The sequence below is a fragment of the Panthera onca genome, chromosome C1 (genome assembly GCF_046562875.1).
Source record: "Panthera onca isolate mPanOnc1 chromosome C1, mPanOnc1 haplotype 2, whole genome shotgun sequence".
Taxonomy (NCBI): domain Eukaryota; kingdom Metazoa; phylum Chordata; class Mammalia; order Carnivora; family Felidae; genus Panthera; species Panthera onca.
Genome location: NC_138346.1, coordinates 44,853,033 through 44,865,045, shown reverse-complemented (window position 1 = coordinate 44,865,045; position 12,013 = coordinate 44,853,033). Strand labels below are relative to the sequence as shown.

The 12,013-nt window shown below is 36.6% G+C and overlaps 1 protein-coding gene and 1 long non-coding RNA gene across 9 annotated transcripts in view; one reads left to right on the top strand and one right to left on the bottom strand.

Annotated features, from left to right (window-relative positions):
• LOC132671527 (uncharacterized) overlaps positions 1-7,210 on the bottom strand; it is a 41,328-nt gene extending 34,118 nt beyond the window's left edge. Inside the window, exon 1 of the long non-coding RNA XR_009607135.3 lies at positions 7,067-7,210. This is a non-coding gene — a long non-coding RNA (uncharacterized LOC132671527). The remainder of the gene's footprint in view (positions 1-7,066) is intronic.
• AKAP19 (A-kinase anchoring protein 19) overlaps positions 6,284-12,013 on the top strand; it is a 60,596-nt gene continuing 54,866 nt past the window's right edge. For 6 of the 8 annotated variants that reach the window (XR_013557227.2, XR_013557225.2, XR_013557228.2 and 3 more), the window contains exon 1: positions 6,284-6,391. The gene's annotated coding sequence lies outside the window, so the exon portion shown is untranslated. The remainder of the gene's footprint in view (positions 6,392-12,013) is intronic. The other 2 variants (XM_078451095.2, XM_078451090.2) reach the window with 2 other exon arrangements.

Below are 12,013 nucleotides of genomic sequence, written 5' to 3'. Positions count from 1 at the left end.
TTCCTCAGAAATAAACAAACGTTAAAAATAATTTTTTAACTATGGTTTTAGAGATAAAAGAATGCACATTACCTGAAGCTCGTTTGGGGAATTACTCGTGGAAGTGCCCACAATGCTTACAGAAAGGGGGACTTTTCAAAGGGATTAGCACAAGGCCAGTGGAGGTCTTATATGGGATCTTAGGACCCAAGAAAATCCTGGAAATGAAAATCCTGGAAAAGAAGTGATGATGTACCTGTTATTTAACTGTTGATCCTATATTGAAAATAGCAGCTTAAAATACTCCAGAAATGATTTTTGTTGGTTACATGATCATGTGCCTTGTAGTGGAGGAAAGCTCTTAAGAGGCTGCCTGCTGATGAGTGAGCGTTTTTGGTTTTTGGTTTTTGGTTTTGTTTTGTTTCGTTTTTGATGGGCAGCTTGTGAGGATTTTTTTGAGAGGGGGTAGGTGGTAGGGGAGCAATGTGTGAGTTTTGATGCTCTTGAAGAACACTGTATCTGTTACAGAATCTAGGTGGGCTGCTGAACTGATAAAGTGAGTGTGGCTTGTATCAGTTCTTGTCACCAGGGAGAAGTAGTATGTGCTCAATCGTTAAAATGGTTTACTGCGTGCAAACAGATATTCTTAAAGAAGCGTTTGAGCTAAGACTGCAACCTAGTGGTGAGTTTGTTATTAGGAAAAAAGTGGCTGCACTCATTATAGGCCATTATTTGAATTCAAAGTGAAAATAACTACAAAAGAGAAGTATGCTCTTGTCCTTCATGGGAAGATTGGTCTTCGAGGAGTGTTGTCCAGGGGCTAGACATGGAGAGAGGATGACTGGAATCGGATGCCTGTGTAGGTAGCATTTTCTATCTTGTCTGAAACTTCTGCTCACTTCCCTGTTGGTCTCTTTAAAGATGAGGTAAAACCTTGCTGGGCCTGCCCTGGCTTATCTTCTCACACTAGTTGGACTCATTTCTTCTGTTTACTGGTTTAATCCGTTCCATCTTAAGGTAGACTTTGACTTGCTTTTTGTTTCTGTGATTGAAGCGATTCGAATCCTACTATTCTTGAAGCCAAGTAAATATTTCGTGTAACATGATTCTAAGTATCATTCTCATTATTCTTTGACTCAACAATAATGTTGTTTTTTTATTACAGTCTGACATAGCTTTTATTTCTTAGAAATGCTTCTTACTCATTGTATTGATTACTATTTCATATTCTATTGTATTAACATGGAAAATTGATTGACAAAGCACCACTGAGGCTTTGTTCCTGTTAAAAGGATCGCTTCTCTTCATACAAAATATGGAATATCCGAGAACTGTCTCTGTGTAAGAATTTGAGCCTTTTAATTATTGTGTATCTTGATCTCACTTTTAAAGTCTGCTTGTATCTTAATTTCCCTCATTTTTCATCAATCTTTTTTAAGCATATACTTAAAAATTAATTTAATTGTTTTTTGATTTTCATTTACAAATCATTCTTGCTCCTTAGTATTCTAATTTTTAGTTCACTTATATTACCTTTCTTTTTATGTAGTTTTATTTTGTGCTCCTAAATGTTGGAGTATGGGAGTCTGTAGCATTGCCAAATGCAAAACTTTACCTGTGAATTTTTTTTTCTTTGTTTGCTCCTCCCAAATCTTTTTTTCTGGCAAAGCTGCTTGTTATTTGGGTATGAAATCTGGTTATTCTGTACGTAATAAAATCAGTCTTGTGTTTTCATGAAGGGTGTCAATATATACTACCATTGCCTTTCAAATTCTTTCTCCACCTCAGGTCTTCTGCATTTAATTTAAGTGCATCTTCAGAAAATGTCTTCATTCTTTCAAGTTTATGTGCTCCTAAATGTTGGAGTATGGGAGTCCGTAGCATTGCCAAATACAGATAACTCATGATTGCAAGCAAGATTCACTGCAGTAAGTTGACTGTAGGAAGCCCATCTCTGTCAGTGAAATGATGGCCTCTATAAAATTTAGAGGATTTTTTGTCTCCAGTGTCACCCTAATGAAACAGTTTTGGATTTTTGTGTGCTCTTTAAAACAACTTTCTACAAAGTACAAATTTGGACTTGATTTTAAATGCAGTGAACCAAGAAAGCTATGAAATCAACCACTCCGTAATCGATACAGAAATCAATGTTGTAATAGTAAATTATCTGAGAGAGCTTTCTCTTTTCCTAGCACTCATTTGGGATGTATCCTGGGAAATCTGTGACACAAAGATCATGGTGGCTGACATGGCAAAAGACAATTTCTACTAAAATAAAAGTTTGTGGGGCAAAATGCTTTTCTATAAATTAAAGAGCATAATATTGAGGGAACCAAAATAAATCCTTCCTCCCCCATACACTTAATTATATTTTAGAAAGAGGAGACAAATTAATGAAACAGCATGACAGTTCTCAGAGCTATAGATTTTCAACAAAATTACTTATATAATGAAGCTATGAAAAATATATGAGGAGATATTTTTGAAGGCCCTCAAAATCTTTTTAAAAACAATAATGTCTTTAATAATTCAGATTTATTAATTACTCCAGAAGTAATATATTGAAAATGAGAGTACATTGCATACTGGAAAGTATCATTATATAATTAAAATTTTATTAACAGAAAATCATGTTGTATAAATATGTGTAAAAATACTATAGTAAATCGAAAGCATCTTTGCAGTGTCCTTTTAAAACTTAATTTTTGAATAATTTCTGATTCTCATATATGAGAGAAACCCACAAAGTTTATTTTTCAGGTCTCAAAGAGCTATTTTATCTGGCATTCTAAATACATCTAAGAGAAATGCAAGGAATACTGTTTTCTTTTACATCCTTCTCTAACAACAAAAAGATATCTTTAGTTGGTGATTAATGTTATTTAAAGTCCATAATAAAAGCTCCTGGATACATACTTGTTTAAGGGCAAAATAGAGTAGGTTACAGAACTACGACTTTAGGTAAGGGAAGATGAAGCAAACAGAATTTGGCCCACAAAATCACAGATGTGGAGAGGGCCAGAGTGGTAGGAAAAAGGGGGCAGTCAGTTAAGTGTCTAACTCTTGATTTTGGCTCAGGTCATGATCTCATGATTTGTGAGATCAGGCCCTGCTTTGGGCTTTGTTCTGTCAGCACTTGGGATTCTCTCTCTCTGCCCCTCCCCTGCTCACCGTGACTCTTTCTTTCTCTCTGTCAAAATAAACATTTTTTTAAACAAAGAAAGAAATGACATCAGAAGAACTGTCATGTTTTTTTGTTTTGTTTTTTAACTTTGTAGGCTTAAATAGATGATAGATGGCTAGAAAGAGAATATACCTACTCACTGTCCTGAAGTTTCTGATGGATTTGTGTATTTGGCCCAGGGCATAGAGGCTTAGTGGAAGTCAGCTGGCCACATATCTCAGCAGCTTCCCTTGGCCACCAGAGCCCTTAAAAGAGGGATATACAACTTTTAATACTAGCTGCAAAAGGTAAGCCTTTTCAGATCCAGGAAGTTTTATTTTATCCTATGCTTTAAAAAAAATTTTTTTTAGTGTTTCTTATTTTTGAGAGAGAGACAGGGAGAGACAGAGAGACAGAGAGCAAGCAGGGGAGGGGCAGAGAGAGAAGAAGACACAGAATCAGAAGCAGGCTCCAGGCTTTGAGCTACCAGCACAGAGCCTGATGCGGGGCTCAAACTCACAGACCGTGAGATCATGATCTGAGCTGAAGTCAGCCGCTTAACCTACTGAGCCACCCAGGTGCCCCTATCCTGTACTTTTTGTACCAGGGACATACATTACTATTTAAGAAGAACTTGGACAACATATGCCCTCATTGGAAAAAACAACTAAGACATCTAGGACTCTCTGGTTCTCCAGCCTAACTCAGCAGCAAGCTCATTGAGAAGAAAAAGCAGAATGAATGCCCAGATCCACGAGTAGTGTCCTGAACTCCAGCTTTCTGAGGTCTCAGAAAGCCTATTTCCCCCCAAATACTCTTTCCTCCTTCAACCCCATATCCCTAAACCACTACCCAGAGCAATAAATTGATGGGATATAGAGACATGAATGGTGAATTTATGGATGATAAATCTTGCACAAGCTCAATACTTGCACAGGTTTGAGAGGGGTGGTAAATCTTAAAACTATCTAAATGTAGCTCTTATACTACTACAAAATAAAAATTCACGTGGAAAAAAGCACTATAAAGTTTATTCATCCCTCATGATCTGCAAGAAGATGATTCAAAATGGGGTCATTTTTTTCCTAGCAAATTGTCTCAGTCACATTTTCTCCCACCTTACCTGTTTTGATGTTTAGGTAACACTGGATGGAATAAGTCTCAGCTAGCATTTGTTTGCACTTGCTGTTCAAAGTGTGGTATGTGGACCAGTAAAATTAGTACCATGTGAGGACTTGTTAAAAATGTAGACATGTAGTCTCCATCCTATACCTACTAAATTAGAGTCTGCATTTTTAAAAGACCCCTGGGTAATTCATAGCATATTACATTTTGAGAAATGCTGCTTTATGTAACTTAGGGTGGGTTACTGAATCTTTCCCCTTCTTGTTTTCTCTTTGGTCAAATGTGTAGGAATTTTAAGACTACAAGGAACCTATTAATGAGGATTAGTGGTTTAGAGCATAGACTCTGGAACCAGCGTGGCTGAGTTTGATTCCCAACTCTGCCACTTACTGTGTGAACTTGGGTAAGTTATATAGCTGCCCTGTGTCCCAATTTCCTCATTTGAAAAATAGGTATTATGTGATGGGTATTAAGGATGGCACTTGTTGTGATGAGCACTAGGTGTTATATGTAGGTTATGCATCACTAAATTCTACTCCTGAAACCGATTTTATCAGATATGTTAACTAACTAGTATTTAAATAAAAACTTGAAATTAAAAAAAAACTTTAAAAAAAGAAAAATAGGGATTATAATCGTATGTACTTCATGAAGTTGTGAAAAATCGAATTTAACAAATGGAAGTATTTAGATTAGTGCTAACTTAGTACAGAATAGGTACATGTATCAGTTCTCATTATGACAACATTCTGGATTAACTACCATTCTAGAACATATGGAGATGCCAACTGACTAATTTTGAAAGATATTAGTGAGAGTTTTCCGTTAGTGTGTTTGGAGACTTGAGGAAAGATTCATGGAGAAAATGGGAATCTAGAATAGCTTTAGGGGATGACGAAATTTGGGGATGATTAGAGACAAAAAGCATTTAAGGGCATTCCAGGTGAAACAGGTTTAGAGGCAGGAATAAATACTTGGAGAGGAACAGAGGAAAGCAGGGAATCATACCTACTGGGTGCCAGGAATGTTGAAGAAGGTGTGGGGTGACAAGAGTGGGAGGCTGGTTAGGCATTTGAGAGGCTAAGATTAGATCTTCTTAATTCCAGACTAAAAAATGGGAGATAGATAGATGGATAGATAGATAGATAGATAGATAGAGGCAAACAGAATAAAATGATGCAGGAAAACAATAGACAGGATGGCTTAGTGGAAGAGAGAACAAAAGAAAGACGAAGCAGGATTTGGTTATTAGACATGGAGAAAATATAGGGGAGGAGGCAATTATAGCTCCAGGATTTTAAGTCTGCGGGATGAGGAATGTGAAGGTGTTTTTAGCAAAAATGAGAATATTAGAAGCATAGGTGCTTTGAAGAAAAGCTATCTTTGTTTTTTGAAGTGTTGAGTACAAAAGATGGAAATACATCCAATAAATTATTTGGCAGATGTAGCAGAAAGAGCTCCATTTGGAAAAAGGGCCATCATACTTTTGCCTTTTATTTTTGCATTACTGAGCACATGACTGCCATCAATACAAAAGTGACGCCTTAGAATTCTAGAATGATATCTTTGTTTTCTTTATATGTTTCAAATTCTCAGAATCTGTCTACTAAATATTTTTAAAGTAAGTTTAAATTAAATGAATTGCAGTATTGGTTTTTTGTGAATCAATCAGAGAACCTGAAGGACGATGAGTCTCACATCCACTATTCCATTATTCTGGTCCCTGGACAGCATTTCCACTAGCCTCAAAGGAATTAAGAACAAAGGAAATATGTAGCTCTCAGACTTTTCTAAATACTCCCAGACCTAGAAGGCAAAGATCTTAATCTTTTTGTTCAGGAAATAGACAGGCACAATTCAGTGCCGTCATCAATAACGGTGACCAGAGTCTCTTGCCTTTAATGAAACAGGAGCAGAAAAATTGATTGGGAAGTGGCATGTATCTTATCATAATACCCATCACTGGGTGAAAAGTGCATTTGTGAGCAAATCTAATACTGCCTAGCAACTGTCTCCAGGCAAAGGGGGCTTGGGAGCCAGCTGTGGTTGCCTTTCAGGAGCCACCAACCTGTCTATACACTTCACAGGATATCTGTTTGGGATTATTTGGATTCCAGTTTTAAGGTATAGTTTTTATTGGAAACTCTTAATACTAAACATTTTGCTTTTTAGTGATGGACACAATAAACCTAATATTACTCCTTTTTGTCCCTCTCTAAATATAACTACACAGATTTTTAACCATAATGGAATATGTCTGATGTCAGGAGCTTCTATATTTTAAAAGCTATTTGCCCATTCCTTTTAAGCCTGCCAGTTTCTTAAGTGGTCTAAGACCATACCCAGATAAATTTACACCCACTTCTGAGAGCATAAGATGTGGTATTATATATACATCAGAAACTTTAAACTTTTAACTCTCCCCCTGGAAAATCCATCCCTGGCCTTCTTGTGCAGACACTCCTCTCCTTCCAGAGCTGAGCATGATTTATGTTCTTGCCCCTGGCCTCTGCAGCAGGATGTAGCTCAGCTCATAGCAGTGAAGCAGGAGTCCAGAGGAACTGGGGGTTATGCCAGAATTTGATGAGGGGCAAACAGGCCATGCTAGTAATAGAAGTCTCTCCAGGGAGAAGAGTGCTCAGAAAACTTAGAGGAATACAGTAAATACCATAGACTCATCCTGGTTGAGTACTTTCTGATACACCTGAGCAGTTCACCACCATCCCCCCTCCCGCCCCCGATTCTGTCCCGGCTGGTTGTTCCCGGAGTCTGCAAAGACTTCCCAAAGTAGACACTTACGTTCAGTCAACCACACATTCATGCTTTTATCCCCATGGCTGCTGGAAAGCCTCACTCTCTTTCTGGCTCATTTTCCTCCTGCTGTCCAGTCTCTTCCCTCCATTCCACAGGATCCTCTGAGAGCCCTATCCCTTTGCAAACCTACTTCCCTCATCACATCATTATTATGATGTGAGGTTGAAACCCCAAAGATCTTACTTCATCTCCAGCCCCCTCAAACTGAGACTGCTCTTTTTCTATAACCATAACCTCATTTTTAAATTATTTTTTAAATATGAAATTTATTGTCAAATTGGTTTCCATACAACGCCCAGTGCTACCATAACCTCATTAACAAGAACCAGACTGCCTTCCTCTTTAGCTACCTACGCCGCTTCCAGGCCTTTCTTATTTATTTTCATGAGAAGCCCCTCTGCATTTGGGAGACAGTGTAACATTCAAAAGCACAGGATTTAGATGTGGGCCATGTTTTGGAATGCTGGATAGATCACCCAACTTTTCTGATCCTCTATTTCCATATCTGGAAAAAGAGGATAAGAATATCATTTCGCAAGTTTATGGAGGTTAATTCATTCTTTCTTCTCACAAACCTTTACTGATTACCACGTGCCAGGCATTTTTCAAAGTACTGAGAAAAACAGTTCCTGCCTTCATGAAGCTTGTAGTCTCATGAGACAACAGTTAAGAGTCTTTTGGTTTGTCTCTCTTTTTTGTTTGTTTGTTGTTTTGTTTCCTAAAGTCCACATAGGAGTGAAATCATATGATATTTGTCTTTCTCTGACTAATTTACTTCACTTAGCATTATACTCCATAGCTCCATCCACGTTGTTGCAAATGGCAAGAATTCATTTTTTTTTATGGCTGAGTAATATTTCATTGTATATATAGACCACTTCTTCTTTATCCATTCGCCTGTTGGTGGACACTTGGATTGCTTTCATATTTTGGCTCTTGTAAATAATGCTGCCATAAACAGGAAGGTGCATGTATCTTTCCAAGTTAGTGTTTTCATATTCTTTGGATAAATACCCAGTAGTGGAATTACTGGATCATATGGTAGTTCTATTTTTAACATTTGAGGAAACTCTTTAATGTTTCCTACAGGGGCCGCCCTAGTTTACCAGTCTGCATTCCCTTCACAGAGTGTTTCCTCTTCTCCACATCCTCGCCAACACTTTTTTTCTTCAGGTTTTTATTTTAGCCATTCTGACAGGTATGAGGTGGTATCTTATTGTTGTTTTGATTTGCATTTCCCTGATGATTAGTGATGTTGAGCATCTTTTCATGTGTTGGCCAACCTTATGTCTTCTTTAGAGAATTGTCTGTTCATGTCTTCTGCTGCGCATTTTTAATTGGAGTGTGTGTGTGTGTGTGTGTGTGTGTTAAGTTCTATAAGTTCTTTATATATTTTGGATACTAACCCTTTATCAGATATGTCATTTGCAAATACCTTCTCCCATATAATGGGTTGTCTTTTAGTTTCATTGATTGTTTCCTTCACTGTGAAGAAGCTTTTTGTTTTGATGTAGTCCTAATAGTTTATGTTTTCTTTTGTTTCCCTTGCATCAGGAGACCTATCTAGAAAAAAATGTTGCTGTTGCCAATGTCAGAAAAATTACTGTCTGTGCTCTCTTCTAGGATATTTATGGTTTCAGGTCTCACATTTAGGTCTTTAATCCACTTTAAGTTTATTTTTGTATATAGTGTAAGAAAATGGCCCAGTTTCATTCTTTTGTATATAGCTGTTTAGTTTTTCCAGAACCATTTATTTAAGAGACTGTCTTTTACCTCTTGTGTATTCTTACCTCCTTAATCTAAGATTATTTGACCATATAAATATGGGTTTATTTCTGGGCTGTCTATTCTGTCCTGTTGATCTAGGTGTCTATTTTTGTGCTGGTACCATACTGTTGTGATTACCACAGCTTTGTAGTATAACTTAAAATCTGGGATTGTGATTCCTCCAGTTTGGGTTTTTTTTTTTTCTTTCCAAGATTGCTTTGGTTATTGGGGGTCTTTTGTGGTTCCATACAAATTTTAGAATTGTTTGTTCTAGTTCTATGAAAAATTCTGTTGGTATTTTGATAAGGATTACATTAAATCTGTAGATTGCTTTGGGTAGTATGGATATTTTAACAGTATTTGTTCTCCCAGTCCATGAGCATGAAATGTCTTGCCATTTGTTTGTGTCATCTCTATCCTCTTTCATCAGTGTTTTATAGTTTTCAGAGTACAGGTCTTTCATCTCTTTGGTTAAGCTTATTCTTAGGTATTTTATTATTTGGGTGCAAATGTAAATGGGATTGTTTGCCCAATTTCTCTTGCTGCTGCTTCATTATTAGTGTATAGAAATGCAGTGGATTTCTGTACATCAGTTTTGTGTCCTGCAATCTTACTGAATTCAATGGTCAGTTCTAGTAGTTTTTTGGTGGGGTCTTTAGGGTTTTCCACATATAGTATCATGTCACCTTCAAATAATAAAAATTTTACTTTTTCTGTACCAATTTAGATGCCTTTTATTCCTTTCTCTTGTCTGATTGTTGTGGCTAGGATTCTCAGTTCTATGTTGAATAAAAGTGGTAAGAGTGGACATCTGGCCTCAGGGAGAGTTTTCAGTTTTTCACCATTGAGTATAATGTAAGCTGTGGGTTTTTCATATATGGCCTTTATTATGTTGAGGTATGTTCCCTCTAAAGTGACTTTGTTGAGGGTTTTTATCATGAATGGATGTTGTCCTTTGCCAAATGCTTTTTTCTCCATCTATTGAAATAATCATATGGTTTTCATCCTTTCTTTTGTTTATGTGCCATATCACATTGATTGATTTGTGAATATTGAACCACCTTTGCATCCCAGGAATAAATTCCACTTGATCGTGGTGAAAGACTTCTTTAATGTATTGTTGGATTTGGTTTGCTAATATTTTGGTGAGGATTTTTGCATCTATGTTCATCAGAAATATTGGTCTGTAATTCTCTTTTTTTGTAGTGTCTTTATTTGGTTTTGGTGTCAGGGTAATGCTGACCTCATATAATGAATTTGGAAGCTTTCTTTCCTCTTCTATTTTTTGGAATAGTTTAAGAAAACTAGGTATTAACTCTTTATTTTTATTTAAATGTTTTTAGTAGGCTCCACAGCCAACATGGGGCTTGAACTGACAACCCTGAAATCATGGTATACCAACTGAAATAGCCGGGTGCACCCCTAACTCTTCTTTAAATATTTGGGTGTATTCACCTGTGAAGCTCTCTGGTCCTGGACTTTTGTTTGTTGAGAGTTTTATGATTACTGATTCAATTTAATTGCTGGTAATCAGTCTGTTCAAATTTTCTACTTCTTCCTGATTCAGTTTTGGGAGGTTATATGTTTCTAGAAATTTATCCATTTCTTCTCAGTTGTCCAATATGTTGGCATATAATTTTTAATAATATTCTTTTATAATCCTTTGTATTTCTGTGGCATCCATTGTTATTTCTCCTCTTTCATCTCTGATTTTGTTCATTTGAGTTTTTTCTCTCTCTTTCTATTTTTTTGATTCATCTGATTAAAGGTTTATCAATTTATTGACTTATACAAACCAGCGCCTGGTGTTATTGATCTCTTGCATTGTTTTTTTTAAGATTTTATGTCATTTGTTTTTGCTCTAATCTTTATGATTTCGTTCCTTCTACTGGTTTGAGTTTTGTTTGTTTTTCTTTTTCTAGCTCCTTTAGGTGTAAAGTTAAGTTGTTCATTTGAGATCTTTCTTGCTTCTTGAGGTAGGCCTGTGTTGCTATGAACTTCACTTTTAGAACAAATTTTGCTGCATCCCAAAGATTTTGTATTTTTGTGTTTTCATTTTCATTTGCCTCCATGTATATTTTGATTCCTTGGTTGACCCATTCATTGTTTAGTAGCATATTATTTAAACTCCATGTATTTATGCTCTCTCCAGATTCTTTTTTATGGTTGATTTCTAGATTCATAGCATTGTGTTCAGAAAAGATGCATGGTATGACTTTCATCTTTTTGACTTTATTGAGACTTATTTTTGGCCTCATATGTGATCTATTGTGGAGAATGTTACATATGAGCTTGAAAAGAATGTGTATTCTGTTTTAGGATGGAATGTTCTGGATATATCTGTTAGATCCCTCTGGTCCAATGTGTCATTCAAAGCCTGTTTCCTTGTTGATTTTCTGTTTAGCTGATCTATCAATTGATGTAAGTGGGTGTTAAAGTTGCATACTTGTATTGTGTTACTACTATTGATTATTTATGCTTGTTATTAACTACTTTATGTTTTTGGGTTCTTTCATGTTGGGTGCATAAATATTTGCAATTGTTATATATTCTTTTTTTTAATGTTTATTTGTTTTTGAGAGAAAGAGAGAGAGAGAGACAGAGACAGAATGTGAGTAGGCAAGGGGCAGAGAGAGAGTGAGATAGAATTTGAAACATGCTCCAGGCTCCAAGCTGTCAGCACAGAGTCTGACATGCAGCTTGAACCCATGGACCGTGAGATCATGATCTGAGCCGAAGCTGGACGCTTAACTGACTGAACCTCCCAGGTGCCCCTATATTCTTTCTTTTAAGTTTATTTGTTTTTTAAGTTCATTTATTTGGGGGGGGCAAAGAGAGAGGGAGAGAGAGAATCCCAAGTAGGCTCTACACCATCAGTGTAGAGCCCAATGTGGGGCTTGATTTCATGAACCATGAGATCATGAATTGAGCTGAAGCCAAGAGTCAGACACTTAAGGGATCGAGCCACCCAGGTACCCTGTTATATATTCTTGTTGGATTGTTCCCTTTATAATTATGTAGTGTCCTTCTTTGTCTCTTGTTACAGTCTTTGTTTTAAAGTCTATTTTGTCCAATATAAGTATTGCTACCCCAGCTTTCTTTTCACATCCATTTGTATGAAAAACGCTTCACCATCCCTTGGCTTTCAATCTGCGTGTATCTTAG